Source organism: Sus scrofa, chromosome 7 (assembly GCF_000003025.6).
Source record: "Sus scrofa isolate TJ Tabasco breed Duroc chromosome 7, Sscrofa11.1, whole genome shotgun sequence".
Classification (NCBI taxonomy): domain Eukaryota; kingdom Metazoa; phylum Chordata; class Mammalia; order Artiodactyla; family Suidae; genus Sus; species Sus scrofa.
In genome coordinates, this window is record NC_010449.5 from 7,734,800 (window position 1) to 7,753,469 (window position 18,670).

General features: G+C 40.4%; 1 protein-coding gene and 1 pseudogene across 1 annotated transcript in view; both read right to left on the bottom strand.

Moving 5' to 3' along the window:
• LOC106504317 (collagen alpha-1(I) chain-like) overlaps window positions 2,249–18,670 on the bottom strand; it is a 37,900-nt gene continuing 21,478 nt past the window's right edge. The window contains exon 4 of the mRNA XM_013977423.2: window positions 2,249–4,957. The gene's annotated coding sequence lies outside the window, so the exon portion shown is untranslated. The remainder of the gene's footprint in view (window positions 4,958–18,670) is intronic.
• Window positions 4,032–4,688, bottom strand: LOC100738622 (annotated as a pseudogene).

Consider the following 18,670-nt stretch of genomic DNA (forward strand, 5'->3'; position numbering starts at 1 on the left):
CTTCAATAAATTTAGTGCACTTTTTACTCAGTGTTATCAGGGCCAAGCATTTATGACAAATCAATATATACATATATATATTGCTCACTTGCCTGCTATATGCTAACAAGTAAACAATCATTCCAGGTAAAAAGAGATTCATGTTTATTCACTGAAAAATATTACTGAGTGCTCTGTTCCAGCACAGTATTCTAGAGCAAGGGTTCGCTGACTATACCCACAGGCCAACTCTGGCCAGTTGCCTGGTTTTTTTTTTTGTTTTTTTTTTTTGTAAATAAAGTTTTATTAGAACACAGCCATGTGCATATATTTATATATTGTCCGTGGTGGCTTTCATATATTGTCCGACAGTGGCAGAGTTGAATAGTTGTGACAGAAATTGTAGAGCCTTCAAATTCTCAAATATCTATGGTTTGGCCCTTATAAAAAAAAAAAAGTGAACACCATAGCTCCTTCTGTTTTAATGGGAAGGAAGCTTCTGTTTTAATAGGAAGGAATAAGACAATAAACAAAGTAATTTTAGAGAAATATCATGAAGAAATAATATGAGAGTGAGTGGTGGGAGGCACTTGAGATAGGATGTCTCCCAAAGCCGGTGACATCTGACTTGAGATCTGGGTGGCAGAATAAGGGGGCTATGGGAGTTCCCCATATGGCTCTGTGGTAATGAACCCCACTAGTATCCATGAGGACTTGGGTTGGATCCCTGGCCTTGATCAGTGGGCTAAGGATCCGGTGTTGCTGTGAGCTGTGGTGTAGGTCGAAGATGTAGCTCAGATCTGGCATTGCTGTGACTGTGGTATAAGCTGGCAGCTACAGCTCCTATTTGACCCCTAGCCTGGGAGCCTCCATATGCTTCGGGTATGGCCCTAAAAACAAAACAAAGAACAAGCTGGCTATGAGGCCATGAGAAAACCTAGGTGAAATCCCTCCAGATGAAAAAAAAAAAAAAAAATAGCAAGTGAAAAGGTCTGAGACAGGAAAATTGAGCCCTACCTTCGAGGACTCAGTCCCTAGGAATCCTGGCCCTGGCAGGACATTCTCAAATGATGTCTACAGGTCAGCTGTGGCCATCCCAGTTCAAGAAACCCTAGTGGGTTTCTTCTGAACCTACTCTTGCAGCCACTTGACTGGATCTGTATCAACTTGAAAAGGAAAAGTTACCACCAGGCCTTGATGGGATTGGTTCTTTCCATGGAAATAAGAACTCAGAAGGAGACCGAGTTATGAAGAATTTTTTGAGTGAAATATTTGATTTCTCTCATTAAACTAGATGAGTTAGAAAAGTGTATGACAGTAATCTTGATATAATTTCTCACCACTCTAACTAGTACTGTTAAATGTTATTTGTAATTTAGTTGTTCTACAAATGCTGCAGCTTATGTCAAAATTTGACTTAAAATGTTAATTCAGATTGTCTTTCTTGCTGTGTCATATAGCAGACATTTGATTTAATATTCTAGACGGACTCACCTTTTTTTTAAATCCCATGTCACCCAAGGTTTCTGTGTCATTCTAATGAGAATCTCATCAGATTCAAAGGTCTTTGGAAAGTTTATTGTTATTATTAACTAACAGAAATGTAGTCTCTGAACAAACGCTAATTTAATGATATCATATGTATATAATAATGTAAAGAAAATGGGGTCATTACTCTTTGAAACCTACACCATGCACTTTAAGGTTTTTTTTGTTTGCTTGTCTGGTTTAGGGCTGCACCTGCGGCATATGGAGGTTTCCAGGCTAGGGGTCCAGTTGGAGCTGTAGCCTACACCACAGCCACAGCCACGGAGGATCCAAGCTACGTCTTCGACCTACCTCACAGCACATGGCAACACACAGTGGGATCCTTAACCCACTGAGCGAGGCCAGGGATCGAACCTGCGTCCTCATGGATCCTAGCCAGAGTTGTTTCCGCTGAGCCAGGAGGGGAACTCCTACACTATGCACTTCAATACACAGCGGTCGTTAAGGACCCACATTTTGAGGAAAAGACCCTTGCACCATGGAACTTTGGACTCAGCCTCCACCCCCAACCCTCACCTCACCTCTAAACTCTCTAGCAAGTCCTGCATAGGTTTGGCCCTCGATAAATAAACTGCTGCTGACTACACAGAATTTTATCATCCGGACAACACTGCATGCAGTAGCCAGACTACCTCCGGGCACCTTACCATGTTGTCTTGTCATAGTACTCAGAGCATACTAATAAATATAGAGGCCTCATAACCCTTTTTTTTTTTTTTTAAATTCACATCTAGTATTTGATGTCTTATAATGGCTAAGGAAGGGGGGAAAAATGATTGTAGCACCCTACTATGTGAAGACGGCAACTGTAACTTACAGGCTAATCTATTCCGTAAAACAGGGAGCCTTCCCCAGGACTGTAGTGGGCATTTATTTAACTTTCCTGAACCCAGTGACAACTAATCAATTTAATTATTTATCCCACAAAGAAAAAAGAGATGTTATTATTGTGCCCCAAAGCTGGAAAATCACACACCCAATACATTTTCTCCTTGTACACGATTCCTTGACTCAAACCAGGACATAGCCACCAAAATCCCTACAATGACAACTCTCAACCGGGAGCCTGACTGTTTCTGAGGGTTATCTGATGGGATGCCCAAGGTGCTGCCATCGGTAATGATGCCCATGCTCCATCTTTCCAGAGAGCAATGCTTATTTGAGGGTAAGGAATCGCATATCTATTTTTCAAAAATGTTAAATGGGAAGGTCCCGTCGTGGCGCAGCAGAAATGAATCTGACTAGTACCAATGAGGACTCGGGTTCGATCCCTGGCCTAGCTCAGTGGGTTAAGGATTCGGTGTTGCCGTGAGCTGTGGTGTAGGTTGCTGACACGTCTCGGATCTGGCGTGGCTGTGGCCGGCAACTACAGCTCTGATTTGACCCCTAGCCTGGGAACCTCCACATGCCATGGGTGCAGCCCTAAAAAGACAAAAAAAAAAAGTTACATTAGAAGCTTCTTCCCCAAAATGGAGCATCAAGAACCCCAGCATATAAAACAAGTTTTATGAAAGTGCACTGGCTATGGTGGTTGGCTGATGCCACCTCTCATGCTCCCCGCTCCCAGGGTGGGGGTGTGGCCCCCTCCCTCCTGCTGTGCCCTGGGGACACGCTCAGCACACCTCGCCTGACCTCAGCCTCAGTTCAGAGACTGGGCATCCTGCCTGGGACACAGAAAGGTCGATGCGGGGGGTGGGGGGTGATTCCAAGAGCCACCAACACTGTGCCAATCCTGCTGGCCTTTCTTTCGGGTAAATGCCAGTCAGAGGTAGCCTTATTGGTCTTTTATGTGTGGAATTCCAGCTCTTTAAATGTAACTTTTCTGCCTTTGTCTGTTTGGTTACAATACATTTCAACAAACTGCTAGCTCAGCTCGTGCTAATGCAGCTCTCAGATCCCGTGGCACCTCGTCTGAGCTCGCAGGAGAGTGGGGCACCTTCCCAAACTCTGGGCGAGTGCTGACAGCTCCCAGACAGCATCCTGCCCCCCAGTGTGGTTCCAGAACATCTTGGGTCTTTTCCTCGAGAACTCTTCCAGTCGCAGAAGCCCCTTGGCCCAGTACTGGGAACAGAGGGCTGCGTCCATGAAATGGGGGTGGGCGGGGGACCCATCTCTGCAGGCCACCACGATCAAGCCACACTGAACCTGAAGGCTGTGGTTGCCGTCCTGGTTTATGGCATCGACACATGCCATGACTTGCAGTGGGCTGTCAAACGTATTTTGGATAAAAGGTGTTGGTTTCTCGGTCATCTTCAGTCTCGTGTTGAACAGAACTTTCAAGAGCCTGCTACTCCACTGACATCTTTCAAAACATGCTGGATCCCCTTTTTTCTGTTTTTGATTTTTAGGGCCACACGTGCGGCATATGGAGATTGCCAGGCTAGGGACAGAATTGGAGCTACAGCTACCAGCCTACACCCCAGCCACAGCAACCCAGGATCTGAGCCGCGTCTACAACATACACCACAGCTCACAGCAATGCTGGATCCTGAACCCACTGAGCGAGGCCAGGGATGGAAACTGAATCCTCATGGATCCTGGTTGGGTTCGTTAACCGCTGAGCCACGAAGGGAACTCCCTATGCTGGACACTTTGGACAGAGCCAGATTCAAGATTTTTCTCTCTTTTAAGTTCTCCTGGGGTGAAAGTATGCTTGCCAAGGCTAGATGAAATTGTTTCCCTTGTAAAAGCATTTTTGAAGCATATTCTGCAAGGGTGACCGCTTCCAGTTCCGGAATCATCCGCTGTCCCCCCTCATAGGAAATCTGTTCCCACGTCATGGTCTGCTGAAGGACTCGGGTCACGTGTGGGTATCACATTCCTTTGCAAAGGGATTTTCAAAGGAATTGCAGGATCACGTGTTCCATTTGGTTTTACGCTTTTCTCTAGATTAGAGGAGAGCAGTTTCATGGGACTCCTGCTTCCTCTTCGGGAGCCTTCTCCTTACCCACAGGTCCGCAGAGTCAAGCATCTTCCTTGAACAATGATTCTGGAGTCTGAGTGTGGCCTCTGAAGGACAAGACAGAGTTTACTAAATCAGAGCACTTGTCTCAGTCCACTTGATCATAGGGTTCACTTTTTTTTTGCTGGCCACACGAGTAAGAGGAAGCGGAGACCACCGCCCAGGAGGCGGGTTCTACAGAAAAAACCCCTTTGAACTTTTAAGTTGCCGCAGATGCCCTGAAATGCCTTCATCATTAGATTTTTTTTTTTCCCCATTTCCCTCTAGTCTACTGAAATGTTTGCGTCCTTCAAGGCCACCACGCTTTGCTAACTCCCACGGTGTGAATGACCCCTCGGGCTGGCACTGTCCTGGGTCCCGTGCGTCGGTCTCCTCGTAACTTTTTGAATCTCTTAAGCAAACAATTTAAAACTAACGGATGTCCTTCGGAACTGGCTGGGGGACAGGTCAGTCACCTTTACTCCACTTCTGGAAAAAAAAGACAAAACAAATAGAAAAAAACCAAACGAACATGTTTTCCTGAGACAACATACTTTACTCTGCCAGAAGAGAGTGAATCGAAATTTAAAAGGTTGAAACAGAGACCAAGGGAGAAGTATGCAATTTCAGAGGCCTCTTAATCATCTTAATAAAGTCTTCACGAAAAGAAGGCAATAGCAACTTGGATTTTTTTTTTTTTCCTAGGGCTGCACCTGTAGTATACGGACGTTCCCAGGCTAAGGGTCACATTGGAGCTGCAGCTGCTGGCCCATGTCACAGCCACAGCAACGCCAGATCTGAGCCATACCTGTGGCTCAGCTCATGGTAACACCAGATCCTTAACCCAGTGAGCAGGGCCAGGGATCAAACCCACATCCTCATGGACACTAGAAAGGTTCATTACCACTGAGCCACAGTGGGAACTCCAGCAATAGCAACTCTGAATTCTACTTTCTGCAAATGAGGAGAGCTGAGGAAATTAACTGTTAGCACTGAAACAAAGCAGAAACTCCTGCTCCAGCCCAGTTGTGGTGGGGTGATCTCACACATGTGGCCTAGTTAGGGTTATGGATGGATGTCTATCTTCACTCTTTTTTAAAAAAAATATAATTATTTTTGGCCATGCCTGAGGTATGTGGAGGATCCTAGGCCAAGGACTGAACTCAAGCTTCAGCAGTGACCTGAGCCACTGCAGTGAGAAGGCCAGATCCTTGACCCACTGAGCCACAAGAAAAATTCCTGTCTGCACTCCTTTTGTCTAGTGGTATTATCTTTAAACTCACTGATACTGAGTATCAATCCAAAGCCTAACCGAGAGAGGAAAATTTATGGGAATCTATCATTTTTGTAGTCTTATCTGAATAGTCTAAGTCCACCCCTGTATTAAACCAGATCTTTAGAAAGCTGAGAACTTGGACCAAATCCAATTAGTCTTCACTAAAGTGTTTGACTCAGATGAACTTGGCATGATATCATGATTTTACTAAGAAATACCATAAGAAGAAGCCCTATGAAATATTTTGCTGTATTTACTCAATATAGCTTTTAAAAAAATTATTCACCCTACTAGAAAATGCCTGAGATAGAGATACTTACAACTTATTTTTATCTGGCTTTAGTATGTATGTTTGTACTAGAGTAATTTTCAAGTGTTCTAGTTGCTAGAATAGTCACTAAAATGAATTCTAAAGAGTTAATCAAGGAGTTCCCTGGTGGCATAGTGGGTTAAAAATCCAGCATTGCCACTGCTGTGGCATGAGTTTGATTCCTGGCCCAGGAACTTTTTGTATGTCTTGGACGTAGACCAAAAAAAAAAAAAAAAAAAAAAAAAAAAAAAGAAGTTAATCAGGTGGCAGAGATACCTTTGGGAAGCGAAACCTCACTTGTTCATTCATTCATCCATTCAACAGTTTTCCTGAGCACGTTTCATGTGTGCATTTGCCACCAGTATGTCTTCTTGGGTAAAGAGTCTCTTTAAATCTTTTGCCCAGTTTTTATTGGGTTGTTTTCTTATTATTGACTTTTGAGAGTTCATTATGTATTCTGGATACAACTCCTTTATTTACTGCAAGGAACAAATATTTCTTTCTAATCTATGGCTTGTTTCAAACAGGTCTTAATTTTGATGATGTCCAAGTTCTTTCTTTTTTTAAAATAAATTATGCTTTTGGTGTTGTATATAAGAAATACTGGAAACTAGTACAAATTGTAAATCAATTACACTCCAGTAAAATTTTTTAAAAAAAGAAATACTGCCATCCCATTGTCACAAAGAGTTTCTCCTTATATTTTCTTCTAGAAATTTTGCATTGCTATGTTTTGTTTTGTCTTTTGTCTTCTTAGGGCTGCACCCGTGGCATACGGAGGTTCCTAGGCTAGGGGTTCAGCTGGAGCTGTAGCCACCAGCCTATGCCAGAGCCGCAGCCACACCAGATCCAAGCTGCATCTGTGAACTAGACCACAGCTCACAGCAACGCCGGATCCTTAACCCACTAAGCAAGGCCAAGGATCGAACCCGCAACCTGGTGGTTCCTAGTCGGATTCGTTTCCGCTGTGCCACGACGGGAACTCCTGTCGTGCTGTTTTACACTTACGACTACATGATTTATTTTCAGTTAATTTTTGTATTTGATGCAAACAATCAAAATTCGTTTTTCTTTTTTTTGCATATGGATGTCCACTTGTTTCAGTACCATTTGTTTGTTTGTCTTTAAAGAGTACATTGTATTTACTTTAAAATTTTTTTGGCCACACCTGTGGATGTGGAGGTTCACAGAGATCCAACCTGTGTCACAGCCGCAACCTGGATCTTTAACCCTCAGCACCATTTGCTGAATAGACCATGTTTTTTCTTTTGGGTTGCCTTTGCACCCTTGTCAAAAATCAACTGACCGTATGTGTGTGGATCCATTACTGAGCTTTCTATTCTGTTGCATTGATCTACGTGTATATCTTTTCACCAATAACAGGCTGTCTGAGTACAGTTTCTTTAGAGTCTTGAAATCAAGTTTGTAAGTTTTCCATTCTTTTTTCAAAATTTGTTTTTGTCATTCTAACTCCTTTGCTTTCCCATGTAAATTTTAGAATCAGCTTGTCAACATTCCACAAAAATTCTTGCAGAAAGTTTGATTTGGATTGTGTTGAATCTATAGAATGATTTGGAGAAAACTGGCATCTTAAATGATATTGTTTTCCAATCCATGAACCAGTATTTCTTCCACATACAATTTCATTGACTTGTGTCATCACTGTTTTGTAGTTTTTAAGTGCATCTTGCATCTATTTCTTTGGATTTATAACTGTTTAATGTTTTTTTGTGCTACTGTAAATTATTTTTAAGAATTTCAACTATGGTTATTGCTAGTTTATAGAATTATCATTGATATTTTGTACATCAACATTGTATCTTGTGATTTTCCTAGAGTTATTCACTCTAGAAGCTCATTTGTAGCTTCTTTGAGATTTCCATATATACAATCATGTCATCTGTGAATAGAGACAGTTGTATTTCTTCCTGAACTATCAGTATGCCTTTTATTTCCTTTTCTTTTTTTCCTTTTTTTCCTTTTCAGGGCCTCATCTGTGGCAGGTGGAGGTTCCCAGGCTAGGGGTTGAATCAGAGCAGCAGCTGCCGGCCTATGCCACAGCCACAGCAGCGCCAGATCCCAGCCGCCTCTGTGACCTATGCCACAGCTCATGGCAACGTCAGATCCTTAATCCGCTGAGCAAGGGCCAGGGATCGAACCTGCATACTCATGGATACTAGTCAGATTTGTTTCCGCTGAGCCACAGCAAGAACTGCCTCTTCTCCTTGATTCATTATATTGAGCAGAACCACCAATATGACGGCGAACGGGAGTATGAGAGCTGACATCTATTCCTTATTCCTAAAATCGAGGGTAAAGCTTTCAGACTTTCACTATTACATACAACGATGGCTGTAGGATTTTTTGGTAGAGGACCTTTATCAGACTGAGCAAATTCTCTCTTTTCATAGTTTGATGAGAGATTTTTTTTTTTAATAAACAAATGTCGAATGTGGTGAAACGCTTTTGCCATGCTTATTGAGATAATATTTTTCTTCTTTAGTTTGTCAATATGGTAAATGATTTCACTGACTCATTTTTGAATGTTGAATGCACATGAATGAATGCTGAAAGCTCACTTGGGTTTTTTTCTTTGTTTGCAGTGCCTGCTGATGTTTCTTGTGGATCCCTGTAGTGCTCATGTTAGGATATATAGGACATGGAAGATGGAGGAATAGGAGGACTGCAGCTCACCTTCTCTCACAGAAACAACAAAATTACAACCAAATGCTGAACAACCTTCAACCAAATGGACTGGAAAATTTCAAAAAAGATCCTACTCCAGAAGACAAAGAGGAGGCCACATCACCATGGTAGGAGGGGCACTGCGTGATATAAGCAACCCCATACCCACCAGGTGGGCAGCCCAGAGACTGGAAAGCAACTGTATAACAGAGACTCACCTACAGGAGTGAGAGTTCTGAGCCCCACATTGGGTCCCCACGCCTGGAGATCTGGCACTGGGAGAAAGAGTCCCCAGAGTGTCTGGTGTTGAAGGCCAGTGGGGCTTGTGCACAGGAGCTCCACAGGACTCAGGGAGACAGAGACCCCATTCTGGAAAGGTGCACACAGGCTTTCAGGTGCACTGGGTCCCAGGGAAAAGCAGAGATTCCATAGGAATCTGGGTCAGACCTGACTTCAGTTCTTGGAGGATCTCCTAGGAATACAGGGGGTGACAGTGGCTTGTTGTGGGGGAAGACATTGGAGGCAAAGCTCCCAGGGATATTCATCAGTGTGTTTTCCCCTAGTGGGGGCCATTTTTGGGATAATCTGGCCCCACCCATCACTGCTGAGAAGCCCCAGGCCAAACAACAGTCCAGGTGGGATCACAGCCCCACCCATCAGTAAACAGGCTGCATAAAGACTCCCCAGGCACACAGCACCACCCACCAGAGGGATAAGAATCAGCTGCACCTACTAGTGGGCAGGCACTAGTTCCTCCCATCAGGAAGCCTACAGCAAGCCCCCATACCAACTTCAGCCACAAGGGGGAAAATCATCAGAAGTAAGAGAGGCTACAACTTTATTGTTTCCAAAAAGGAGACCACACCAAAAACCTATAAAGATGAAAAGGCAGAGAACTATAACTCAGATAAGGGAACAAGAAAAAAAAAAAAAAACCAGAAAAACAACCAAGTGATCTGGAGATTACCAGCCTCCAGAAAAAAGACTTTAGACTGATGATAGTGAAGATGAGGCGGGGACACTGGAAATAGACTGTAGGCAAAGTTTGATAATTTACAGGAAACACTGAGCAAAGAAATACAAGATTTAAAACTTAAGCAAGCAGAGATGCAAAATACAATAACTGAAATAAAAAATTCATTAAAAGCAACCAACAGCAGCATACAGGAGGCAGAAGAACAATAAGTGAAGTGGAGAACAGACTAGTGGAAATCACTGATGCAGAACAGGAAAGAGAAAAAAGATTGAAAACAAATGAAGAGAGTCTCAGAGAACTCTGGGACAATGTTAAACGCACCAACATCTGTATTATAGGGGCGCCAGAAGGAGAAGAGAGAAAGGGATGGAAAAAATATTTGAAGAGAAAATAGCCAAAAACTTCCTTAACATGGGAAAGGAACCACTCACTCAAATACAGGAAGCACAACGAGTACCATATAAAGTAAACTCAAGGAGGAACACCCTGAGACACATATTAATCAAACTGACCAAAATTAAAGACAAAGAGAAAATCTTGAAAGCAGCTAGGGAAAAGAAACAAGTAACATACAAGGGAACTCCAATAAGGTTATCGGCAGATTTTTCAGCAGAAACTCTGCAGGCCAAAAAGGAGTGGCACAATATACTTAAAATGATGAAAAGAAAAAAAAACCTCCAGCCAAGATTACTTTACCCAGCAAGGCTTTCATTCAGATTTGAAGGAGAAATCAAAAGCTTTAGGGACAAGAAAAAGCTAAGAGAATTCAGCCACGAAACAAGCTTTACAACAAATACTAAAGGAACTTCTCTAGGCAGAAAAGAAAGGGCCACAACCAGCAACAAAAATACTACAAATGAAAAGGCTCACCAGTAAAAGCATATACACAGTAAATGTAGGAAATCATCCATGCATACATGTGCTACCAAAATCAGAAATCATGAGAAGAGGAGGGTACAAATGCAGGATACTGATACTGGAGATGCACTTGCAATTAAGAGACCAACAACTTAAAACAATCTCATAGACTCCTATATCAAAACTTCAGCGTAACAGCAAACCAAAAATCTACAATAGATACACAAATAAGAAAAATCAACTCAAATACAACTCTGAAGATGGTCATCAAACCACAAGAGGAGAGGAGAAGGGAAGAAAAAAGAGCAACACTCATGTTACAACAGAAGAAAGAGTGGGGGAAAAACTGTAATTGCAATGTATACATGTAAGGATAACCTGACCCCCTTGCTGTACAGTGGGAAAATAAAAAATAATAATAATAAAAAAAAGAGCAACAAAAACAAATCCAAAATAGTTAATAAAATGGCAATAAGAACATACATATCAATAATTACCTTAAATGTAAATGGACTAAATGCCCCAACCAAAAGACACAGGCTCGCTGAATGGATACAAAAACAAGACCCATATATATATATGCTGTCTTCCAGAGCCCCACTTCACTTCTAGGGACACATACAAATTGAAAGTGAGAGGATGGAAGAAAATATTCCATGCAAACAGAAATCAAAAGAAAGCTGGAGTAGGAGTTCCCATTGTAGCTCAGCAGAAATGAATCTGGCTGGTATCCATGAGGATGCAGGTTCAATCCCTGGCCATATGCTAAGGGTGCAGCCCTACAAAAAAAAAAAAAAAAAAAGAGGGATTAAAAAAAATACCCTGGAGTATCAATACTCATACCAGACAAAATAGACCTTAAAATAAAGAATATTATAAGAGACAAAGAAGGACTTTACACAATGATCAAATGATCAATCCAAGAAGAAGATATGGCAATTGTAAATATATATGCACCCAACATAGGATCGCCTCAATAAATAAGGCAATTACTAACAACCTTAAAAGGAGAAATTGACAATAACACAATAATAGTGGGGGACTTTAACACCCCACTTCCAGCAATGGACAGATCATCCAGACAGGAAATCAACAAGGAAACACAGGCCCTAAATGAAACATTAGACCAGATGGATTTAATAGATATTTATAGGACATTCCATCCGCAAGCAGCAGAACACACATTCTTCTCAAGTGCACATGGAACATTCCCTAGGATAGATCACATTGTGGACCACAAATCAAGCTTTGGTAAATTTATGAAAATTGAAATCATATCAAGCATCTTTTCTGACTACAATGCTTTATAGCTGGAAATCGACAGCAAGAAAAAAAACTGCAAAAAACACTAACATGTGGAGACTACATAACATGCTACTAAACAACCAAAGGATCACTGAAGAAATCAAAGAGGAAATTAAAAAATACCTAGAAGCAAATGACAAAGATACAACACTCCAAAACCTATGGGATGCAGCAAAAGCAGTTCTAAGAGGGAAGTTTATAGCAATACAAGCCTACCTCAGGAAACAAGAAAAAGCCCAAATAAACAACCTAACTTTACATCTAAAGCAGCTAGAGAGACAGGAAAAGACAAGACCCAAAGTTAGCAGAAGGAAAGAAATCATAAAGATCTGAGCAGAAATCAATGAAATAGAAATGAAGAAAATCATAGAAAAGATCAATGAATCAAAAAGCTGGTTCTTTGAAAAGATTAATAAAATTGATAAACCCTCAGCCAGACTCATCAAGAAAAAAAGAGAGAGGACTCAAATCAATAAAATTAGAAATGAAAAAAGACAAGTTACAACAGACATCACAGAAATACAAAGGATCACAAGAGACTACTACATGCAACTATAAGCCAATAAAATGGAAAACCTAGAAGAAATGGACAAATTCTTAGAGAAGTACAATCTTCGAAGACTAAACCAAGATGAAATAGAAAAGATGAATGGAACAATCACAAGAACTGAAATTGAAACTGATTAAAAAAATTCCAACAAACAAAAGTCCAGGACCAGATGGCTTCAAAGGCAAATTCTACCAAACATTTAGAGAAGAGCTAACACCTATCCTTCTGAAACTATTCCAAAAAATTACAGAGGAAGAAACTTTCCCAAACTCATTCTATGAGGCCACCATCACCCTGATACCAAAACCAGACAAAGATACCACAAAAAAGAAAATTACAGTCCAATATCACTGATGAACATAGATGCAAAAATCCTCAACAAAATAATACCAAACTGAATCCAACAGTACGTTAAAAGGATTGTACATCACAATTAAGTGGGATTTATCCCACAGATGTAAGGATTCTTCAATATATACAAATCAGTCAGTATGATACACCACATTAACAAACTGAAGAATAAAAACCATATGATCCTGAGACGGGATTAAGATGGTGGAATAGAAGGACTGGAGCTCAACTTCTCTCCTAAAAACAACAAAAATTCACAACTAAAGACTGAGCAATCTCCACTCAAATGGACCGGAAACCCATACCCTACTCCAGAAGAAAAAGAGGAGGCCACATCAAGAGGTAGGAGGGGTGATTTCATGATATAAACAACCCCATTCCTCCCAGGTGCGAAGCTCCACAGACTGAAAACTAAATGGCTCACAGAGACTCACCTACAGGAGTGAGAGTTCTGAGTCCCACATCAAACCCTCACGTGCTGGGAACTGGCACTGGGAGAAAGAGACCCTGGAGCATCTGGCATTGAAGGCCAGTGGGCTTGTGCACAGGAGTTCCACAGGACTGGGGGAAACGGAGACCCCATTCTTAAACAGCACACACAGACTTTCACGTGGACTAGGTCCCAGGGCAGAGCAAGGTCTCTACAGGAACCTAGGTCAAACCTGACTGCAGTTCTTGGAGGACATCCTGGGAAAACAGGGGTGAATGTGGCTTGTTGTGAGGGAAGGACATTGAAGGCAAAGCTCTCAGGAATATTCAGCATCAGTGCCTTTCTCTGGAGGTGGCCATTTTGGGAAAATCTGGCCCCACCTGTCAGTCAACTGCTGAGAAGCCCCAGGGCAAACAACAATCCAGGTGGGATCACAGCCCCACCCCTCAGTAAACAGGCTGCCTAAAGACCCCTCAGGCACACAGTCACCTCTAATCCCATCCAGAGACTAAGCCCCACCCAACAGAGGGATTAGAATCAGCTCCACCTACCAGTGGGCAGGCATCAGCCCCTCCCATCAGGAAGCCTACAGCAAGCCCCCCATACCGACTTCAGCCACAAGGGGGGCAGACACCAGCTCTATTATCTATAAAAAGGTCACCACACCAAAAACCTATAAAAATGAAAAGACAGAGAACTATAACTCAGATGAGGGAGAAAGGAAAAACCTCAGAAAATCAGCTAAGCAATGAGGAGATTCTCAGCCTCCAGGAAAAAGACTTTAGACTGTCGATGCTGAAGCTGAGGCAAGACATTGGAAATAAACTGAAGGCAAAGATGGATAACTTACAGGAAACACTGACCAAAGAGATACAAGATATAAAACTTAAACAAGAAGAGATGAAAAATACAATAATGGAAATAAAAAACTCACTAGAGGCAGCTAACAGCAGAATACAGGAGGCAGAAGAACGAATAAACGAGGTGGAGGACAGATTAGAAGAAATTATGGATGCAGAACAGAAAAGAGAAAAAAAGATTGAGAAGAAATGAAGAGAGTCTCAGAGAACTCTGGGACAATGTTAAATGCACCAACATCTATATTTATAGGGGTGCTAGAAGGAGAAGAGAGAGAGAAGGGGACAGAAAAAATATTCCAAGAGATAATAGCCGAAAATTTCCCTAACATGGGAAAGGAACCACTCACTCAAATCCAGGAAGCACAACGAGTAACATATAAAATAAACCCAAGGAGGAATACACAGAGACACATATTAATCAAACTGACCAAAATTAAAGACAAAGAGAAAATCTTGAAAGCAGCTAGGGAAAAGAAACAAGTAACATACAAGGGAACTCCAATAAGGTTATCGGCAGATTTTTCAGCAGAAACTCTGCAGGCCAAAAAGGAGTGGCACAATATACTTAAAATGATGAAAGGAAAAAAAAGCCTCCAGCCAAGATTACTTTACCCAGCAAGGTTCTCATTCAGATTTGAAGGAGAAATAAAAACCTCAGATAAGCAAAAGCTGAGAGAATTCAGCAACACTAAACCAGCCTTACAACAAAGACTAAAGGAGCTTCTCTAGGCAGGAAAGAAAAGATCAGCAACAGGAAACAAAAATTCCACAAATGACAAGGCTCACCAGTAAAGGTATATATACAGTAAAGATACGAAATCATCCATGCACAATTATGCCACCAAAATCCAAAATCATGAGAAGAGGTGGGTCCAAATGTGGGACACCGGAGATGAACTCGCAATTAAGAGAACAACAACTGAAAACAATCTCATATACATACAGATTCTTACATCAAAACTTCAGAATAACCGCAAACCAAAAATCTACAATTGAGACACAAACAAGGAATCTCTGGAGAAGAAATATATCTCATAGTAAATAAGTGCATAATCCACCATGAAGGGGGTCATTTGACATGATTCTTGGAATGCTGAAGTCTTCTTAGATCTGATTCTGATTTCCTCTCCATCAAAGAACTTATGATAAGTATAATTAAATAATGCCACTGTACAATTAAATAATACAGTTCTACAATTGTATTATTAATAACCATTTCTCTCCATGGTACGATGTAAGGTCTATAATGTCTTGTTTATCACATCACCTAGAATGGTGTAATGCCTATACTGAAGAATCAATAAGATGTAACAAATTGTGAGGACATATTTATATAGTTACACTGTTTTTTAACCAATTTATGCATTTTACATTTTACTTATTTTCAAAGGGTATATTATTTTTGTTATTCTTACCAGTGAAGTTATTCTTTTTATTATGCTATATAAAATATTTAATGGTATATAAGGCTTTCTTCTTTATAAATTTTAGTTGCACAATATAACAATTTTAATATAATGCTAATTTTTAAAGAAAAATTGAAATGTAATAGATAAAACTAAGTAGTAAAGATGAAAGCCATAAAATTGGGATAAAGTATAGAATAGATTTCCTATTTGTCTCAGCATATTTTCCATTCTACTTCTCCAGTGGGAGTCACTTAATCTGTTTCTTAAGTCCATGATATAATAATCTGTGTGAATGTAATTGTGTGTAAATATATGTATTTTATTCTGTACAAAATAAAAATAAATTTCAGAATTAAAAAAATAAAATAAATAAAATAAATGCATTGCATTATTCAGTGATGATTTCTGTTGTAGGATATACTTCTTAAATGAGAATTAATGAAAAAAAAATATGATCCTCTCAATAAATGCAGAAAAAGCCTTTGACAAAATCCAACATCCATTTCTGATAAAAACTTTTCAGAAAGTGGGCATAGAGAAATCTACCTCAACTTAATAAAGGCCATATATGACAAACCCTGAGCTAACATCATTCTCAATGGTGAAAAGCTGAAAGAATTCCCACTGAGATCGGGAACAAGACAAGGATGTCCGCTCTTGCCACTACAATTCAACATAGTTTTGGAAGTCCTATCCATGGCAAAAAGAGAGGAAAAAGAAACCAAAGGAACCCAAATTGGAAAGGAAGAAGTAAAACCATCACTATTTGCAGATGACATGATACTATACCTAGAAAATCCTAAAGACACTACCAGAAAACTGTTAGATCTCATCAATGAATTTGGCAAAGTCTCAGGATACAAAATTAATACACAGAAATGGACTACATTTGTATATACTAACAACGAAAGATCAGGCAGAGAAATTAGGGAGGAGTTCCTGTCGTGGCACAGCAGAAATGAATCCAACTAGGAACCAAGAGGTTGCAGGTTTAATCCCTGGCCTCGCTCTGTGGGTTAAGGATCCAGCGTTGCTGTGAGCTCTGGAATAGGTCTCAGATGTGGCTTGGACCTGGTGTTGCTATGGCTCTGGCATAGGCTGGCAGCTACAGCTCTGACTGGACCCCTAACCTGGGAACCTCCATATGGCGTGGGTGTGGCCCTAAAAGGACAAAAGACAAAAAAAAAAAAAAAAAGAAAGAAAAAAAAAGAGAGAGAGAGAGAGAGAGAAATTAGGGAAATGATCCCATTTACCATCACATCAAAAAGAATAAAATACTTAGGAATTAACCTACCTAAAGACACAAAAGAACTGGACTCTGGAAACTATAAGAGGCTGATGAAAGAAATCAAAGATGACACAAACAGATGGAAAGACATAACATGCTCTTGCACTGGAAGAGTCAAGATTATCAAAATGACTATACTACCCAAGGCAATCTACAGATTCATGGTAATCCCTATTAAATTACCAAGGATATTTTTACAGAACTAGAATAAAATATTTTAAAGTCTGTTTGGAAGCTCAAAAGACCCAGACTAGCCAAAGCTATCTTGAGAAAGAAAAATGGAGCTGGAGGAATCAGAATCCCTGACTTCAGACTATACTTCAAAGCTACAGTCATCCAAACAGTATGGTACTGGCACAACAATAGAAATATAAATCAATGGAACAGGATAGAAAGCCCAGAATTAAACCCACGCACCTACAGTCAACTAACCTATGACAAAGGAGGCAAGAATATACAGTGGAGAAAAGACAGTCCATTCAATAAGTGATTCTGGGAAAACTGGACAGCCACATGTAAGAGAATGAAATTAGAATGCTTCTTAACATCATACACAAGAATAAACTCAAAATGGATTAAAGACCTAAATATAAGACCAGATACTATAAATCTCTTAGAGGAAAATATAGGCCAAACACACTCTGACATAAACCACAGCAATATCTTCTTAGATCCACCTCCTAGAGTAATGACAATAAAAACAAAAATAAACAAATGGGACTTAATTAAACTTAAAAGTTTCTGCAGAGCAAAGGAACCCTAAACAAAATGAAAAGACAACCACAGAATGGGAGAAAATATGTGGAAATGAAGCGACTGACAAGGGACTAATCTCCAAAATTTATAAACACCTCCTACAGCTCAGTACCAAAAAAACGAACAACCCAATCAAAAAATAGGAAGAAGATCTAAACAGACAATTCTCCAAAGAAGACATAGAGATGGCCAAAAAAACACATGACAAGATGTTCAATATCATTAATTATTAGAGAAAGGCAAATCAAAACCACTATGAGGTACCACCTTACATGGGCCAGAATGGCCATCATCAAAAAGTCTACAAACAATAAATGATAGAGAGGGTGTGGAGAAAAGAGAACCCTATTACACTGTTGGTGGGATGTAAACTGGTGCAACCACTGTGGAAAACCATATGGCGATTCCTCAGAAAACTAGAAATAGAACTAACATTTGATCCAGCAATCCCACTCCTGGGCATCTATCCAGAGAAAACCGTGACTCGAAAAGATACATGTACTCCAATGTTCACTGCGAAGATATGGAAACCTAAATGTCCATCGTCAGAGTGGATAAAGAAGATGTGGTACATGTACACAATGGAATATTACTCAGCCATTAAAAGGAAAGAAATAATGGCATTTGCAGCAATATGGATAGACCTAGAAATTGTTATTCTAAGTGAAGTTAGACAGTGAGACACCAACATCATATGCTATCACTTACATGTGGAATCTAAAAAAAGATCACAATGAACTTTGTTGCATAACAGATACTGACTTACAGAGTTTGAAAAACTTATGGTTTCCAAAGGAGACAGGTTGGGGGTTGGGGGGATGGGCTGGGGTTTGGGGATGGAAATGCTATAAAATCGGGTCATGATGATCACTGTACAACTATAAATGTAATAAAATTCATTGAGTAATTTAAAAAACAAAAACAAAAAAAGAAAGCTCACTTGGTAATGATGTATTATCATTCCTATATATTGTTGAATTCCATCTGCTGGTATTGTTAGAACTTTATTGTTTCTGTGCTCTTGAAAGTTGTTACTCTGTTTTCTTACAGTGTCTTTACTTGGTTTAGGCATCAGGGTAAAGCTGGTTTCAATAAATGAGTTTGAAAGAACTCCCTCCTCTTTTCTGGGGAAATTTGTGTAGAAATGG